Source organism: Sorex araneus, chromosome 1, assembly GCF_027595985.1.
Source record: "Sorex araneus isolate mSorAra2 chromosome 1, mSorAra2.pri, whole genome shotgun sequence".
In the NCBI taxonomy this organism is placed as follows: Eukaryota; Metazoa; Chordata; class Mammalia; order Eulipotyphla; family Soricidae; genus Sorex; species Sorex araneus.
In genome coordinates this window covers 63,143,571-63,161,596 of record NC_073302.1, presented here as the reverse complement: position 1 = coordinate 63,161,596, position 18,026 = coordinate 63,143,571, and the positions used below count along the sequence as shown (strand labels likewise).

General features: G+C 34.9%; 1 protein-coding gene across 7 annotated transcripts in view; it reads right to left on the bottom strand.

The window, feature by feature from the left end:
• Positions 1-18,026, bottom strand: part of PTPRD (protein tyrosine phosphatase receptor type D) — a 1,592,809-nt gene that overhangs the window by 1,024,373 nt on the left and 550,410 nt on the right. For all 7 annotated transcript variants that reach the window (XM_055135922.1, XM_055135897.1, XM_055135904.1 and 4 more), the window contains exon 5: positions 17,909-17,942. The gene's annotated coding sequence lies outside the window, so the exon portion shown is untranslated. The remainder of the gene's footprint in view (positions 1-17,908; positions 17,943-18,026) is intronic.

Below are 18,026 nucleotides of genomic sequence, written 5' to 3'. Positions count from 1 at the left end.
GAATTGTACTTTCAAACATGACATTTTAAATGTATCAATTTTGAGTACATCACCATTTACATACAGTTGGATATAAATGTAACTAACCTAAAAATGTTTTTATAAAACCATGCAATTTGCACGTTCATACTATTATTACATAACATACAAATAGTTGCTTAATTCATGTAACTCATGAACCTTCAGTGGTAATAGTCTATTGAGTTTGCTGGTATATTTTATATTTTTATGAAGTAACTACTAATTCCTTTAAAGTTTATATGTATGCATGGCCAAGACAACCAAATGAACATTGTTTACATAAGACTAAAAAGCATTCTAATCAAAAGCTCATCCATAAATGTCTATGTTTTAATAAATGTCTATTTTTATAAATGTCAAAGCAAAGTATACACTCTTCAGTGGGCTTTTGTTGACAGGTTAAGGAAATTTCAGCCAAAGGTTTTCACTTCTGCCGTAGACTAGAACTTCAGGCTCAGAGAGTGTAAGTTAGTTAGACTGAAAGAGGGTCAGCATTGTCTGAATTCTGCTGAGTTGAGTGACTGCATAAATTTATTATGCATGGAGTTTTATAATTTATATGTATAAAAATTTAAGAAACATTCCTTAAATGTTTATAATTAGCATTTGTATTGGTTTTCTATTATTGCCATAATAGATTGCTATGTAATTAGGAACTCAACACAGCAAAAAAGATATTCAGTTACCATTTTGGAAGCCTTAAGTATTAAATGAGTTAATGAACAGGATGCGGGGTTTAAATCAAGGTGCTAGAAAGATAATTCCTCCTGAAAGCATCTGGTAGAAATTGTTCCTTCCTCTTCTAAATTGTGATGAGTAACAACATTCCTTATTTTATGGATATCACTGCAGTCTCTGCTTTAATTCCATGCCACACATTAAAGGTCCTGAATGATATATTTTAAATTTATTTTCACTAGCTAAGTAAAAGAGGATGAAGAGATAAGATAAATAATTGCATTTTAGTTTATATTTATTCAATTTAATTATTGGAATGATAGTCATATTATTTAAAGAATATATTTTAATATATTCTTTAGTAAATAAAGAATATATTAAATATTATTTATTTATTATATTATATAAGAATATATCACAATTTAATAAAATAATAATTTATTTTGATTATTATTTAATAAATAATATTGAATAAATAAATAATAACTATATATACAATAATTATTTATTTTTGTTTCGGAACAACATCCATGGGTGCTTAGGGTTTACTTCTGACTCAGTGCTCAGGGATCACTCTTGGCATTATTTAGGGTACCATATGAGATGCTAAAGAATGAACTTGGGTCAGCTGTATGCAAAGCAATCACCTAACCTAATGTACTATTTCTCCAGCCTCTTAAAGTCAGAAGATAAGTACATTTAGAGAAGTCATATCTGGGGGAACTGAAAGAGGCAATATTTGATAAAGAAGAATTATCTGACTATATAACTAGATTAGAAATTGATCCGGAAAGCAATTTTGTTTGATGAGAACAAGATTAGGTGACAAGTGTGATGGGTAATTTTAAGTGCTGACTGTATATATAAAAGTAAGGTAAGTAAGAGGAAATAATAACAATGTTTCATTTAGGTCAAATTTTATACTTTCAGAAGTAAAATTTATTCTCCCAGGTTAAAAGGCCCATAACTCTTATTTTCCAAGTCTAATAATGTTCTATGATTTTAAATCAGCTATGGACAAAAAATGGCATGGAAAGACCACTTGTTATCTAAATCTAAATGAAAAAAGAGTATTCAAAGAAAACAGAATTTGTTCTGACAAAGTGTCTTTGGGTGTCTAATGGAGAAGCAGGGAGAAGGGAGTTGTGGTCTATCCAGCAATGCTTCAAAACCACTCCGTATGAGCCTTGGGCCTGCAATGCCTCACTTGACAGTTCCACACTGACCCCATGAAGGAATGCTGCTAGCACACAAGTGCTGGGGGTCACCTGAGCCACCTCTGGGAGGAGAGTGATGTCTGGGAATTGAATTCAGGTTCTCAGATTTCAATAAAAGGTGCTCAAACACTTTGGTCTCTCATTCCAAGCCCAGAAGATATTTCATAAAGAAACAGATTTCTTGGATGAAGAGAAAGAGATAATTATACTCTCAAGTATGACAGATCAGAACAAAAATTTTAAGCACAACTTAAATTTGGGCCTGGGCTAGAGAGAGATGGTACAGTGCGCAAGGCATTTGCCTGGCACATGGCCAACCTGAATTTGACCTCTGGAACCCCATATATTCTATCAAGCCCTACCGGGAGTGATTTCTGAGTAGAGAGTCAGGAGTAAGCCCTGGCCATGGCAAGTTGTACCCAAAACAAAATACAAAACAAAAATAATAATTTTAAAAATGTGGGCCTGTGCCTCTACTCATCCTTGTAGCATATGTACTTGTGTGTGTTAAATTAATTTTTTGCTTGGTGGCAGAAATTCATTATATAACACAGAAAGATAGCATTTAGATATTAGTACATTAACAGTTATAGTAGCTATATACACAACAGTGAAAGTAAAATTAATGTAAATCTCAAACAATGGATAAGTTAATAAATAAAATTTGGATGCAAATATTACTAAGGCTTTAAAAATGAATAAAATTATTATACATGTTTCAAGATATATAAATCTTTAAAACACTTTATAAGGGTAACATTTTATAGGGGTTATAAAGATAGTATAGTGGGTACAGTATTTGCCTTGCAAGCAGACAATCTGGATTGATCACTGGGACCACATATAATCATCACCAAACCCAGCCAACAATGACCCCTCCGCAAAGAGCCAGGATAAGCGCTGAGGACAGTCAGATATGCCACCCCTCCAAACAAATAAGAAACAGTTTACAAAGTAAAGTAAGTAAGATGCCAAATGATAGTTCTAAACTATTCCAATTGTACCAAGAATAGTTCAATGCACAGGCAGAAAGCAGAACAATGGACAGTGGAGTCTATGAAAAGGGGTGTCAGTATTTAGTTTGAGATGAAATTAAAAAATCTGGAAATGCACAAGGATAATATGTGTGCAACAATGTAAGAATATTTAATGCTATTGAATTGTAGCACTGTAGCACTGTCGTCCTGTTGTTCATCTATTTGTTTGAGCGGGCACCAATAACGTCTCCATTGTATATTTTAAAATTTATTTTATGTCATGTGTATTTTTACTAAAATAAAATATCTGACAACATAAAAATTCTTAGTATAATACACTGCAAACAATAAGTAGCTGAAAGATATTATTGTTATTAAGTCCTAATTACAACTGCTCTTGATTAAATTATAAATTTCATAGTTGAAGCTTTTAAATTATCTCCAGCAAGCAGACATGAAAAAAGTCCTTTAAATATAAGATACATGGGACTGCAGTGATAGCACAGCGGGTAGAGAGTTTGCCATGCACGTGGCCAACCTGGGTTCGAATCCCAGCATCCCATATGGTCCCCCAAGCACCGCCAGGAGTAGTTCCTGAGTGCATGAGCCAGGAGTGACCCCTGAGCATCGCTGGGTGTGACCCAAAAAGAAAATATATATATATATATATATATATATATGATACATAATACTGCTTTCTTTCTGGCAAAGCAGATGACTAGATAACAACTATAGTTGGAGCATTAACTGAGATTTGTGACATCTCATTTTCTCTGTTATAAAATTTTACTTCTAATATGGGCAACTTCATTTGCGATTACAAAAACAAAAAACCCAAACTTTCCTCCATTAAACTGCAATATGAACTTCAATAGTATGGACTTTGAATAGTAAGACTATGAAATAAATTTTACCTATGAGCTTAGAAACATTAAGTCATCTTAAAAGAAACTTGACAGTAGGCATTTAATTACTGATATCTACTAAAAATTGGCATTTAATAAAGAGAACTCTTTCCTAAACATTAAAGAGCTCTCAGGTATGAAGTAAAATGGCCTATGACTTGAAAATTAATCTAGTCTTAAAAGAAAGAAAAATTAATAGAGTGTTCTAAACCTTTAATAGGTCTTCAAGACTGAAAGAGAGCCCTGTGGGTCTCTCATTATGAAGTAGCATAACATTTTACTCACAGACTGGGGGATGACAAAATCCAGGCTTTGGTGAAATATCACATAATTGATAGATATAATTGCAGAATACACAGTTTTTTTAGTACTGAGAAGATTCCAGCAGTCTAATCTCAAGAGATACTAAGAAAATTCCAATCTATGAATATGGAAACCAAATTTCACATCTACATACTAGAATAATCTCAGAATGGAAAATGCTGTTTTTATATCTCAAGCAAGGAATTCAGTAAGACAAATAAGTGAGTCTGTATTATGTCCACATACATCCACAATTTTAAAAGGATACAAAACAAAAACATGCAGAATTTTGATCAAACTATGTAGGATTGGTTTTGGGGGGAAGGGGTGGGGCACACCCAGCAGTGCTCAAAGCTTACTTCTGGCTCTTTGTTCAGTGATCACTCTTAGTGGTGCTCAGGAGACCTAATTCAGTACTGGGTAGTAAACACAGGTCAGTTTGTGTAAGGCAATTGCTTAAGCCTTATTCTATCATTTGACACTAGCTATATTTATATATTACAATTGTGTGTATATATATGTATTTATATATATATAAGTTATATGCTTATATGTAAAATATATATTTATATATAAATTATAAATATCCTTACAAATATGTAATCAGCATCTTCATATATAAATAGCAATCCTCTGTGAATAAAAATATGTTTTTTGCTAATTTGAAAACAACTAGGGGCCAGAGTGATAGCACAACGGGTGGGGCATTTGCCTTGCACGCAGCCGACCCGGGTTCGATCCCCGGCATCCCATATGGTCCCCCAAGCTCTGCCAGGAGCAATTCCTGAGTGCAAAGCCAGGAGTAACCCCTGAGGATCGCTGGGTGTGACCCAAAAAGCAAAAAAAAAGAAAAAAGAAAACAACTAAAAGATATTTTTCTATTTTTCCAGACTCTCAACACATATCTAATAGTCTATATTGAACCATGAATATTTGTGAAGTAGTATAAAGTCATGGAAAAATGATAATATTACCTAAATGAATACATATTATGTGAAGTACTTTATCCACATTATCTAATTTCAAAATACAACTCTGCAAAGGTGACCTCGGAGATTAAAGATGTTTATGGTCTTGGGACTGGAGTGATAGCGCAGCGGATAGGGCATTTGCCTGCCACACAGCAGACCTGAGTGCGATTCCCAGCATCCGATATGGTCCCCTGAGCACCGCCGGGGTAACCCTTGTGCATCGCTGGGTGTGACTCAAAAAGAAAAAAAAAAAAGATGTTTATGGTCTCATGGCCAGTATAGTTCAGAGATTCAAATTCCTGTCTGTACAACTCCAGAGTATTTGGTCTTATCTAGATAATGTCAACAATGGCTCACCAGTGATTTAGTAAAAGTGATATATATCAGAGATAGATGAAGTGGAATGTGGAAAAGGATGAAACTAAATCAAGTGTGCAAAGTATCTATGGATGAAAAACAGAGGGATAATACCTATTAGCCATAACCTTTTACATTTGTTTAATGGGTCACATCGAGCACTACTCCTGGGCTACTCTGAGCTGAGTGTTCTGGTTGAGCTTGGGTAACTAAACTGTGCTGGCAATTGAACCCCAGACTTGGCAAACCATGCTCTCATGCCTACTGAGTTTTTTCTCTAGCCCCTTAGATAATAAATACTTGGTCATCACTGCTACTGGGTCTTTAATATATGATGACTTTTATGCTCACTTTTTTTTCATGTTTCCCTTTAGTCTTTATTATTTCCAGTGGTGTCTGCATTTGATAACTGTTGAAAAGTATATTATATTAGACAAAACACTACAAATAAAGCCTTTGAGGGATCAAAACACTATCTTGATGCTTAAGAACACATGTTTTCATGCAAATACCCAAGTTCTGACTCATTAACAGCACTCTGATAACTGTCTGTAGAGATCTCCAAGCACTGAGCTATAAGTAATCCCTTCTCAGCATGGACCCCAAACAAACAAGAAATAAAATAGATAAATTCCTTCAAACAATGATGCAACCTGAAACTCTCAAATATTTTTTAAAATTGCATACTGTATCTCTTACAATTTGTTAGCATACATGCAGTCAACTTATCAACTCTAGACAGATTATTTCAAAATCTAAAGTGTTGACTCTTTATTCTTCGTGTACTATTTGGGTGATAATAATTTTATTTCCTGAGTATGGCTTTTTAATAGGTTGAACAAACAGACCTCCCAACATAATACCATGATGTAGAAATAATATGGACATAAAAAAAAAAGAACACTGAATCCACATGTTCTGTCCTTATTTAACAAGCATCTGAAAGCCTTTAAAATTGTTTGGCATTTTCACCCACTTAGATACACAAGCTCTGTGAAGACAGCCAGAAGCTTCAGTCAAACAGTTATTCTCCACAGTTCTTCTCCTAGGAAACAGATTTTTTTCTCTCCCTTTGATCAACAGTCTTCAGACACAGTCCCATAGAATAAAATATATGAGAACAAAGAGAGATAAATGAGAGAAAAGAGAAGTTGTAGACAATCTTCAATACGTAGCTTAAATTGCTTAGAGGTTTTTTTTTTCTTCTTTACTTTAAGCTTAACCTGTGTTTGTAATTAGAGCAAACCTTTCCTTTCAAATATAAATTCAGGAAAGTGGCTAAAACAAGATACTATTTATCTAAATGAGGACTTTTCACCTAACACAGGTTTTAGCTACACTATAGCTAAACTATGGGTGTGTGTATATGCATCTACTTATGTGCATATGTGGTATGCACATAAGTAAGTGTATTTGTTTACACACAGTCAGTTTGTTAGGTAAGGGAATAGGTCAATTTCTATGCATTTTATGTGCATTAACTTGTTGATTCCAAGCAACTTTTAAGTAAATGTAAATTCTGATCTCCATTTCCATTTTAAGACACAAACTCACAATTAAGCTAATAGCCCAGAGTGAATAACAGACTGTAAGTGGCAGAGGTAGTGTTGGATTCTATTCCAATTCTATGGCCCTATGCCCGTCTAAGTATGGAGCCTCATTAAAAAAACAAAACCCATGACTACCCACTAGGGATCTCATATGTGTGTAAATATATATGTATTTACAGTGTGTTTCCATTAGCTTCTGGGACACCTATCTTAGAGATTTTTAAAAAATACATAGTTTTCTTTGCCTTACTGTTCAAGACTGTCTCCGGAAATAGTTTAGACTTTCAGCTAATAAATGAGGCAAGTACTAGTGTACTTTTCCTGAGTTAAGATGAAATTGACTTAAATGGGCCCTGGGTCTGTAGGTTTTATTTCAATGATATCTTCCAATGGACATTTGCAATTCCGGGCAGCTTCTAGATTTACCTAATCCTGTCTAAGTGGCTGGTATGAAGTCTGAGTGCCTCTGGCAGGCACCTTAAAAGTTCAGATACCACAAGGAGATTTATCACTTAGTGCTGTAGACCTGTTAATCTGCTTATATTGAGGCAAAGATGTGTGCAGCGGAAGCAAAGTCTTCAAATTTCCCTGCAGATGTGGCATTATATTTTAATAGAGAAGATTCTAACAAATAAAACAGGCTGTAGAGTGAAGCTACTTGTAGGGGGAAAAGAAATGAACGGTGGCAGCAAAGGCCTTTAACACTGGGTGGTGGGGTTTTAGATAGGTAGAGTGAACAGCAGAGAGAGCTGATACCCATTATAAGAGAGGAAATAACTATTATGGGATGGCAACAACAAAGCTCAAACTAAAACTTTTGTCTATATTCTGAATTTTAAAAAAAATACAGAACCTGAAGGTTTGGGAGAGTGGGTAAGAAAAAAGTGGCATCTCTATGTCCTAGAAAACACGAAAGTTTTTGAGGTATTTTAATCAAATATCTTATGTAGTATCTGTGCATCATAACAAAGGTGAAGACATGGAGACCTCACCAGGATCCAAGCACAATCCACCCCCCTCCCCACACCAAATAATCTATTGCTCATAATAATGCTTAATGACTTACCAGCCTATGTAATTCTGGAAAAAAATATGTATGATCAAAAGGTAGGCAGACACTGCATTGTGAAAATGACTGCCCAAGGAAGGAGAATATCTAGAAATTTTCACCCAGCGACTTTGACTACTCCATTCCTTAGTTGTTAGAAACTATTAATTAGCACAGCATGAGAATTTTCCTGTAGCCTGTTCATGGAGTCTCTATGCTGGATTTGTTGGTTTTTTTTTTTTTTTGAGTGTTCTTTCCTTTCCATAATAGACCTCTACTTTTGCTTGCTAAATTGGCTCTGGATTCTTTACTGACCTAATTTAAGAACCAAGATCAACCCAATATCTATGCATGATCACTGTATCACTGTCATCCTGTTGCTCATCGATTTGCTCGAGCGGGCACCATTAATGTCTCCATTGTGATACTTGTTACTGTTTTTGACATATCAAATATGCCACATTCATTGCTATAAATCTTACGATTGATCCAGTTCTCTGAGAAAATTTAGTCCACTAACATTTTATAGCAGCATATACAATAGGAATCTAAGAAGGAGAAAGGAGACAGTTGGAGATAAACATATTTGAAATGACAAATACTTAAAAAAATTAAGACCTCTAATTAAAACTCTTGTCGGCAAAGAAATTAATGCAAATATATTTCATTTGCATATGTGTGTTCATTTTTTATTTAGACCCTCTTTTTTAAAAAGAAATAAATGAACAGAATACATAGTCGCAGCTTTAAAATGTTGTGATCTGTTAGACATACTCAAAAATGTTTTAAGGGTATTAAAGGGTTGCCTCAGATTCCTAATCCAAATGTACGAGGAATGTCTTTCATCTAAATAGAGAAATAAAAAAAATCTGTTTTACAAAAATATCCGTAGATTTGGCATTACAAGGATTTGAGTGTCAAGAGAACTATACTAAGAGATAGCAGAAGACATTCTGGCACTAAAGATTTTGAGTGTGAGTGAAAGTGTTGAAGATGACTGGGGATATGTCAGGATCTAAATAGCAGCCAACCTGGATGAAGACAAGGTTGGCATTTGAATGAATACTCGTCTAATGCTTTCATAGGTGTTAATATAAAATAAAGGGGGAAAAAGAGTTATAAAGTAAAATCTATCATACTTTCTAACAGACTATTCCTAGCAGTTTAAGTTGGTTTGCTAGATTTGTTGAGGGAATTTCTACTGAATTCCTACTGAAAAAATAATTTGGGCTCAGCATTTCTTATTTTTGTTATGAATAAATTAATTTTTCCTGTTAAGACTAACTGATCATTTTTGAAATTAATATAAGCTAATGAGGACACGTCTCTTCCATATTGTGATTAAAAATTAGATCCTTTTAAGTTTTTACTATGAAGTGGTGACACTATACACATATAAAAAAAAGAGCTGAACTTTTGAAATTTCATAAAATTGTAAATCAGTTTATTAATTTTTTTTCAAGAACTGTAAGTCTTCTTTATAGGTATTTAAGTTTTTAAAATTCCTTGCTAATAAATTTTAAAATTTATGTGAGGTAAATCCCATAAATGTAAAATCCAGTTAGAATAAGGAGAAGAAAATTTTAAGACAAAATCTGCTTAAAAGTTGTGTTTTATCCTAAGAAAGGAATATTGGCTTTATGTTAGAAAATATTGTAGAATAAATACTGCTTAAGTATCTTCATTAATAAGTATAAGATTGTAGTAAAATCCCTATGGATGTAAAAATAAAAACACCCTATTAGAACATTCACTATAACTGAAACATTTCAATTCATTATTGAAAACATTTGAAATCTCTTATCAAGGTAGTAATCCTCCCTTCCTCCCTCCCTCCCTCCTTCCCTTCCTCCCTCCCTCCCTCCCTTCTTCCTTCCTTCCTTCCTTCCTTCCTTCCTTCCTTCCTTCCTTCCTTCCTTCCTTCCTTCCTTCCTTCCTTCCTTCCTTCCTTCCTTCCTTCCTTCCTTCCTTCCTTCCTTCCTTCCTTCCTTCCTTCCTTCCTTCCTTCCTTCCTTCCTTCCTTCCTTCCTTCCTTCCTCTCTCCCTTCCTTCCGTCCGTCTGTCCGTCCACTTTCAGTCCTTCCCTCCCTCCCACATGCCTGCTTTTGGACCACACCCTAGGGTCCTCAGGGCTTACTCCTGTCTATAACCTGGGGTACTGGGTTAGCCATGTACTACCTCTGCCACCCTAAACAGATCTTTCTTAATCAAGTAGAGGGCGACCATAGAGTGAATGCTATATTCAGTGCTAAGTGCTGAGAAGTTTGTCATTTAAAGAAGCTCCTTTAGGGGCTGGAGCAATAGCACAGCGGGTAGGGCGTTTGCCTTGCACGCGGCCGACCCGGGTTCGATTTCCAGCATCCCATATGATCCCCTGAGCACCGCCAGGGGTAACTCCTGAGTGCAGGGCCAGGATTAACCCATGTGCATTGCCGGGTGTGACCCAAAAACCAAAAAAAAAAAAAAAGAAGCTCCTTTAATGCTAATCGGAAAATTGGTTTCAGTCCCTAAACTGTTGCCTTTCTGTGAAGCTGTCTCCCGCATTCAAATATAAATGATAATTCAGCTGAATAGAGTATTCTTGTTGACATGTTCAGTTCATTGTACTCTATTCCTCCATTCTCATTTGATAGATGTGCTATGAATCTTAGGGACTTGATTGTAAGTTCTTTACATGATCTTGCTGCTTTTCATATTCTGTCTCTGACTTCTGTCCTGGGCTGGAGCGATAGCACAGCAGTTGGGCGTTCACCTTTCAAGCGGCCCACCCGAGTTGGATTCCTCCGCCCCTCTCGGAGAGCCCGGCAAGCTACCAAGAGTATCGAGCCCGCGTGGCAGAACCTGGCAAGCTACCCGTGCCTATTGGATATGCCAAAAACAGTAACAATTAGTCTCTCAATGAGAGATGTTACTGGTGCCCGCTCGAACAAATCGATGAGCAACGGGATGACAGTGAATGAGGACACATATTTTTCCCCAGGTACCCATACGTTAATGACTTTCTACAAATATTTACTTTAAACATGTGAGCATAAAATTTCTTGTCCATGTTGCAAGTTTTTGAGATACTTTTAAAATTATAACTACATAATATTACTAATTGTTACCTACTATCCATATTTGTGTATGTTTATACAACTACTCTCCTATTAAATATGTTTATATTTACATCCACATCCATATAGTTTTTATCCAATGATTACAATCAGAAGGGAATGTATAGCTACCTTTGTTTTCAGCATCAATCAAATATTAAAGAATGGCAATACTGAATACTTCCAAGGATTTATTGAAATTTACATTATGATTACAGGCTTGCTCTCATTTTTAGTTAATAAAGAGACATGATTCAAAAAGAATCTCCAACAATAAAGCTTTAAATATATGCCAGGCTAAAATTGCCATAAGAGAAAAAAATAATCTGAAAAAAGAATTTGTACCTATAATTATAGATATTAGTCCAGGGAAGTATGTAACATGTGCATACTAATGCACTTAATAACTTTTCTAAAATAATTCCTAAAACACGTAAAGGAACAACTAAAATCTGTTAAAAATAATTCTTATTCCATTTTAATTTTTTACTTTTTAAAAAATTTGGGCCACACTTAACATTGTTTAAGGCTTACTAATGGCTCTGTGCTCTGGGATTATTCCTGGAAATGCACAGGGGACAAAAAGTGGTGGCAATGATCAAACCTGGATAGCTGCATTCAAGATCATTATTTCTCCTGACTCATGATTTTTTAAAAGATTTATCTATCTTTCCATCACAGTTATGCCATTGGCATTGTTGATACAGTGATACAGCTCAGTATGGCATACCAAGGCCATTTATCTGCAACTAATTCTGATTTTAAATATACTATAAACAAAGATCAGTATAACCTATGAAGTGATAATATGATGATTGAAAATAAAATAGGAAAAGTAACATTTGACCAATATGCAAAATATAAGATCAAATAGGCAAGACTATTTCTGCCATTAAATTATCTTAAATTTAAAACCACAAATTATACATGCATGTGCCAAAATATAACTGCTTCAGCAAATGATACATTTGCATATACAATGATTTTAATCAAAGGTACCTGGTTGATTGCACAATTATCTGTTAGGCATACACAACATTTGAATTCTGTACATATGAATCCTCATTTGTACAGGCACCTGATTATTTTGTTGGTGCAACTTAGAAATCCCTACTTGACATATTAGTGCATTTAGTTTCTTTCTATTTACAGTGATGTGAACTCAGTATTTTTGTTAATTTCTTCGGACATACACAGGGATGCTAAAGGTTGACTCCTTAAAGTGTTCCAGGGGCTATATGTGGTCCAGGGATCAAACCAACATCCACTGTATGCAATCAAGCAATTTAACAAACTCTTTGACCCTGGTTCATTTTTTTACTTACTCTTATAAATAAACTCCAAGGGAGAATGTAAAAAATGGATTCTACTTCCAATTAGGACAAAGAGGAGTAACTACTACACTTCCATTCTCTGCAAAGATAAAACAAACAAAGCATGTTTTTTTACACAGGTATGTGTTCCTTTGTGGCATCTTTTAAAGGACATTTTGGGTTTTGGAGTCACACTCAGTAATGCTCATTACTTATCTTTAGCTTGGTGCTCACAGGTCACTCCTGCTATGGTTAAAGGACCATATGGGATTCCAGGGACAGAAGTCCTGTTGGCAGCATGCAATGCAAGAACCTTATCTGCTGCACTATCTCTCTGGTCATTTGTGACATCTACTTTGAAAATTATTTCAAATTCAAAGAAAATTTCAGTTTAGCAAGAGAACCGTTGAGTGATGATGATAATACTGAGTTTATTCAATTTTCTTCAGTAATAGCACAGCAAGCAAGGTGTTTGCCTTGCATGTGGTTGACCCGAGTTCAATTCCTTTATCCCTCTCAGAGAGCCCTGCAAACTACCGAGAGTATCCTGCCTGCATAGCAGAGCCTGGCAAGCTTCCTGTGGCACATTCAATATGCCAAAAACAGTAACAACAAGTTCACAATAAAGACGTTAATAGTACCCACTTCAGCAAATCAATGAGCAATGGGATGATAGTGCTATGAGAGTGACAATGCTACAGTTATTCCCTAATGATGGGAGTAGTGTTAAGCACAGAGAAAATTAAGAACTTGTAAAGAGTATGAAATTTAGAGTACTGGAGTTATATATTTTGTTTAGATCAAACAGAGTCTGGAAAGCAGTGATTTGAAACTCTTGTTGACTAGCTGGGGGAAAAGGCAGCTCAGATAGAGGAGGGAACATCAACTAAAGTGTGGTGGAGGATCTGCTCAGGATGGAAGAGGTGGGTTGAAAGCAGACTGTAGATTGAACAGGATGGCCACCCAATACCTCCATTGCAAACCACAACACCTAAAAGGAGAGAGAACAAAAGGGAACATTCCATCACAGGAGCGGGATGGGGTGGGGGGGGGCAGGATGAGGGGTTGGGAGTGGTCCTGCGGCCATCGGTGGAGGAGAATGGGCACTGGTGGAGGGATGGGTACTCAAGAATTGCACTGTAACACAAGCATAAAACTCTGTAAGTGTACAGTAAGTGTACAGTTTTTTTTAGTTTAAAAAAAGAAAGAAATTCTTGTTGAGTACTCAAGGTCCTTATGCCATCAATGAGTGTGACATGGGACAGTAGTGACTGGGAAAACTGCTGACCAGAAGAGTAAAATTTTGCATAACTTACTAATGCATAAAGAAGCGCATTGGTGTACAAGTCTGTTCAAATTCCAAGGATATTTGTAAACTTTTACTGAGAGGTCTTTCTATTTTACAAATAGTTCTCTGGTGACATCGAGTGTTTTGCATTCTGAAATTTTCAGACTCAGGTCATTTCTGCATATTTTGTGGGCTCAACCAAGATAAATTTGGTATAAAAGTATAAAGAGCATCACCATTGTCATTACTATTATTCACATGTTATCATTCACATGTATGCAGATGTATACGTTTACAAAATAAGATCCTGTATTAGGGCAAGTGTAAAATTCAGTGGGAAAATATTTACAAATTTGTCAATATGGAAATATTCATCCAAAGCTCTGAATTCTTGGTCTATAACCTATGTCTTCCACCTCAGTATTGAATTTTCTAAAATAAGCTTCCTCTTGAATTCTTAAAATGCTCATATAATATAAACAAGATGAGATTAAGCTTCTTTGTTCTTTAACTTCAGTAGTATTTTGACTTGTTTCCTTCCCTGGTAACTTTTAATTTCTCCAGGGATGAAATATAACATAATAATTAAAAGCAGAATGGAGGCAGACTCCTTTCTCAAATTGCCCACTTATAATTTCTCATGAAGTGCCTCATTCCTATTGCATTACTTACAAAGTTTCTTTCCTGTGCTTTCTCCCTCTGTCTGCCTCTCTCTGTCTGTGTCTCGCTGTCTCTGTCTTTCTCTCTCTCCTCTCTCTCTTTCAACCTCTCCCTCTCTCTCCTTTCCTTTCCTTCTTATTTTGCTTGAATATTTTCAAAATAAAACTAATATTCAAATATTTATTTATTCAAAATAAATGCATAGGGGCTGGAGCGATAGCACAGCGGGTAAGGTGTTTTCCTTGCATGCAACTGACGCGGGTTCGATTCTCAGCATCCCATATGGTCCCCTGAGCACCACCAGGGGCAATTCCTGAGTGCAGAGCCAGGAGTAACCACTGTGCACCGCTGGGTGTGACCCACAAAGCAAATAAACTTATAAATAAATAAATAAATAAATAAATAAATAAATAAATAAATAAATAAATAAAATGAAAGCAATGTGGATTTTGGTGTCAGCCATATATTTTATGGGAAATTGAACCAAGTCTTCAGGAGGTTTTGCCATTGTGTTGGTCCTCTCCTACTCTGGGCTTGGCCTCATGGCATATTTTGACCAGTGAAACTTTAGCAGGCATCTGATAAGAGACACAGAATACTCCGAGGAACTAAACTCCATGCTACGTGAAAGTCTTAATAATCTGCAAAACACAAAGGTCATGTGGAGTATCTCTTGAGGATGATTTATTTTCAGAAAGAAAGATCACATGAAAGAAAACTGAAACAGCCACATAAGCCTTTACAGAGAAGAAAACTATTAAGTCAAATTTATCCTCCCAGAACTCTCTGGGAGACTAATTGGATAGGGTTATGTCCTGTGACTTAAGTATTATTTCAAGGAGCTACAAATCTCAGGTCCTACTTCAGGGACTTGTTGCCAACTCACATTCCTTCCAGGGAGTTGAAGTATTTATGTGCCAGGTTCCACCCAAGAAATTAAAAGTTAATTTTTTTTCTGGGTGGGGCTCAAATTGTATTGTTTTCCTTAACTTTACAGGTGATTACTACATGAAATTTCCAAATACGATGTAGACAAATTGATTGCAACAGAATATCAGACTAGTTTTTGAACATCCACTGCTCTGACTTTTTCCAGGTTCTTAAGATATTCTGGATTCCAGAAAGGCATATTTCCTCATGTCCCTATGTAGGATCTCCTGATTTCATTGTTCACCATTACTGAAATACGTCAGTATTTCTAGGCTGACTTCCATTCATCTTCTTCCTAATCTGCATACTTAAAAATTAAACTAGAAAGCAATTAGAATGTCAATAGGTACATGATACAAAGCCAGTAACATGTTACTACATTTTAATGGCATCTGTCACACACTTTCAAGCATAGCACTGTCAACAATGTCTACGTACATTATAGCAAGCACTTTCTAAACCCTAGATCACTGTTTCTTTTTATTATTTGACAGATTGATGATGATGATTGTCTTTGAATAGGTTGTAATATCAAAAGAAACATGCAATATTTTTTATTTCTTTGTAAAATTGTGCATGGCAAACAAATGAAAAGTATTAGACTCACAGAAATTGACATTTTTTGATCCTTCAAAGTTTACACTGATTAACAGTTATGGAAAATAACAGACTGCAAGAGCTAGCAAAGAACACACTTAGTTCTTTGTGTATGTGTGTCTATACTGAAACATTTTTGCTCTTATATTAAGATTGGTCTTTATGTGTTGAAATAAGGGCACTAAAAATCCAATCCAAATCAAATGTTTAAAAGTTAATGTCTTGACTGAAATTCCATGAGCAGAACACAAAAGGAGATAATCATTTTTACAGTGTCTTATATTTACTGTATGATTCTTGGTCCAGCAGTTTTGCTGGATTCTTGGACCTTGTAGAAATGTGAGCTTATGGAAACTCTTGCATTGAAACAGAGGAATTATTGAATTAGAATTTTTTAACTATAAAAATCCAGGTGATTTTTAATTATATTATAATGTGGGAGGCACGAATGCAATGTACATTAAATTTACTAGTTTTTATTTTCCTCTCAAAAGTTTGATCATACAGCATAGTGTACAACTACCCATTACCTTTTCTAATCCAAAATATTACTGAACTGTTTATATCACCAGACTTCTTACTCTTCTCTTATCTACCTGCCACTTTGGGCCATCTTTGATTTTTCCCTGAAGTTTGGCAGAAGGGTAAGTACGGAATGCTATACAAAGTCACAGAGTTTCCTTACTGAGGTTTATGCAAAAACAAAAACAGTTATCCTTTCTTTTAATATGTTATAAACTGATATATTCTCAAGGATGTAAAATGAATAATATTTTACAGAGCCTGATACAGAATATGACAAATTGAAAAGATTATATGTAAATTCCAGTTTAATACTGCAAAAAAACCCCACATAACTTAGATTTATTCTTAGATACTTTTATCATAGAAGACTATGATAAAAAGTGATATTGGCTTATCCAAAGATAAATTAGATTGATACAAAATACACTTATTCATTTTATTTTTTAACAAATAATCATAAACCCCAAGCCTATTACATGAGACACATAAATTATTTTTTATTCTTATAAAATATGAGAAAACAAAAATAATTATCTATGCTAATCAATGTTAGGTATTGGACTACCAACAATAAACACCACAAAATATTCCTAGTAAATACTGAAACAGTAGCAAACAAGAATTTTTTTCTCTAACTCATTGTAAGATTTTGATTAAAAGCGTGAATAAGTCAAATATATTTGAAAACAAACATCTCTATTGATATAATCTGACTACAAACTAAATTCTTAAATATAATTTAAAAAGGAAGAATCCAAAAACACCTAATTGATTTGAAAAGAAAACTCCCCCCCTCTCTCTGTCTCCTACTCTCCCTCCAGAACCCAATGGCATTGCAACATATATCTGATCATTTTCTATATCTAATACTATATTTCTTTTTTCTCACATAGAGTAGTTACCAGTAGAAATTCACAAAATGAGCAAGAGTTTGTTCATTACAAAGATAGAAGAGACAATTCCCAACTTCTGCTTCCAGTTCATTCACCCATAAAATCAGGAAAATGAAAATCAATCTATATGTGCAACATGTTTGTGATCATTAACTCCTCCACAGAATGAGGGAAGAAAACATAGAAACATATGAAACATCTGTTGCTTCTTATCAAACTTCCACATAACTTTAAATTACTTAAAAATATTTCTTTACAAACAATTTGTTCTTTCAGTGACATGAACAGTTGGGTATTTTCAGCAGGTGGTTTTATGAAATGGAAAGCTGTAGCCATTCTAGACTTTGTACATCAGTGTTGCAAACTTTGTGATTTCCAATGGCGATTCAGTTTAGAAAAGAGAGAGTGTTACACTTTATCAAAAACAAAAAAAAACAGCCTACTTTAGAACATACTTGACTTTCAGATCATTTTACTTACTGTTCACATTTTGATATGTTTTATATGAAATGTAAGTACTTTGGAATGTCACAAAAGAAAATATTGTGTGCAGATTTGAGAAAAGTAAAAAACAACTCACCGCAGTTGTTCAGCTAATTGACAGGCACCATCATCTGAAACAATGAAAAATGCATTTTGAATTGCAATCATAAAAACTACTTCAACTTTCAAATCATTTCAAATATGTACTGTCATTG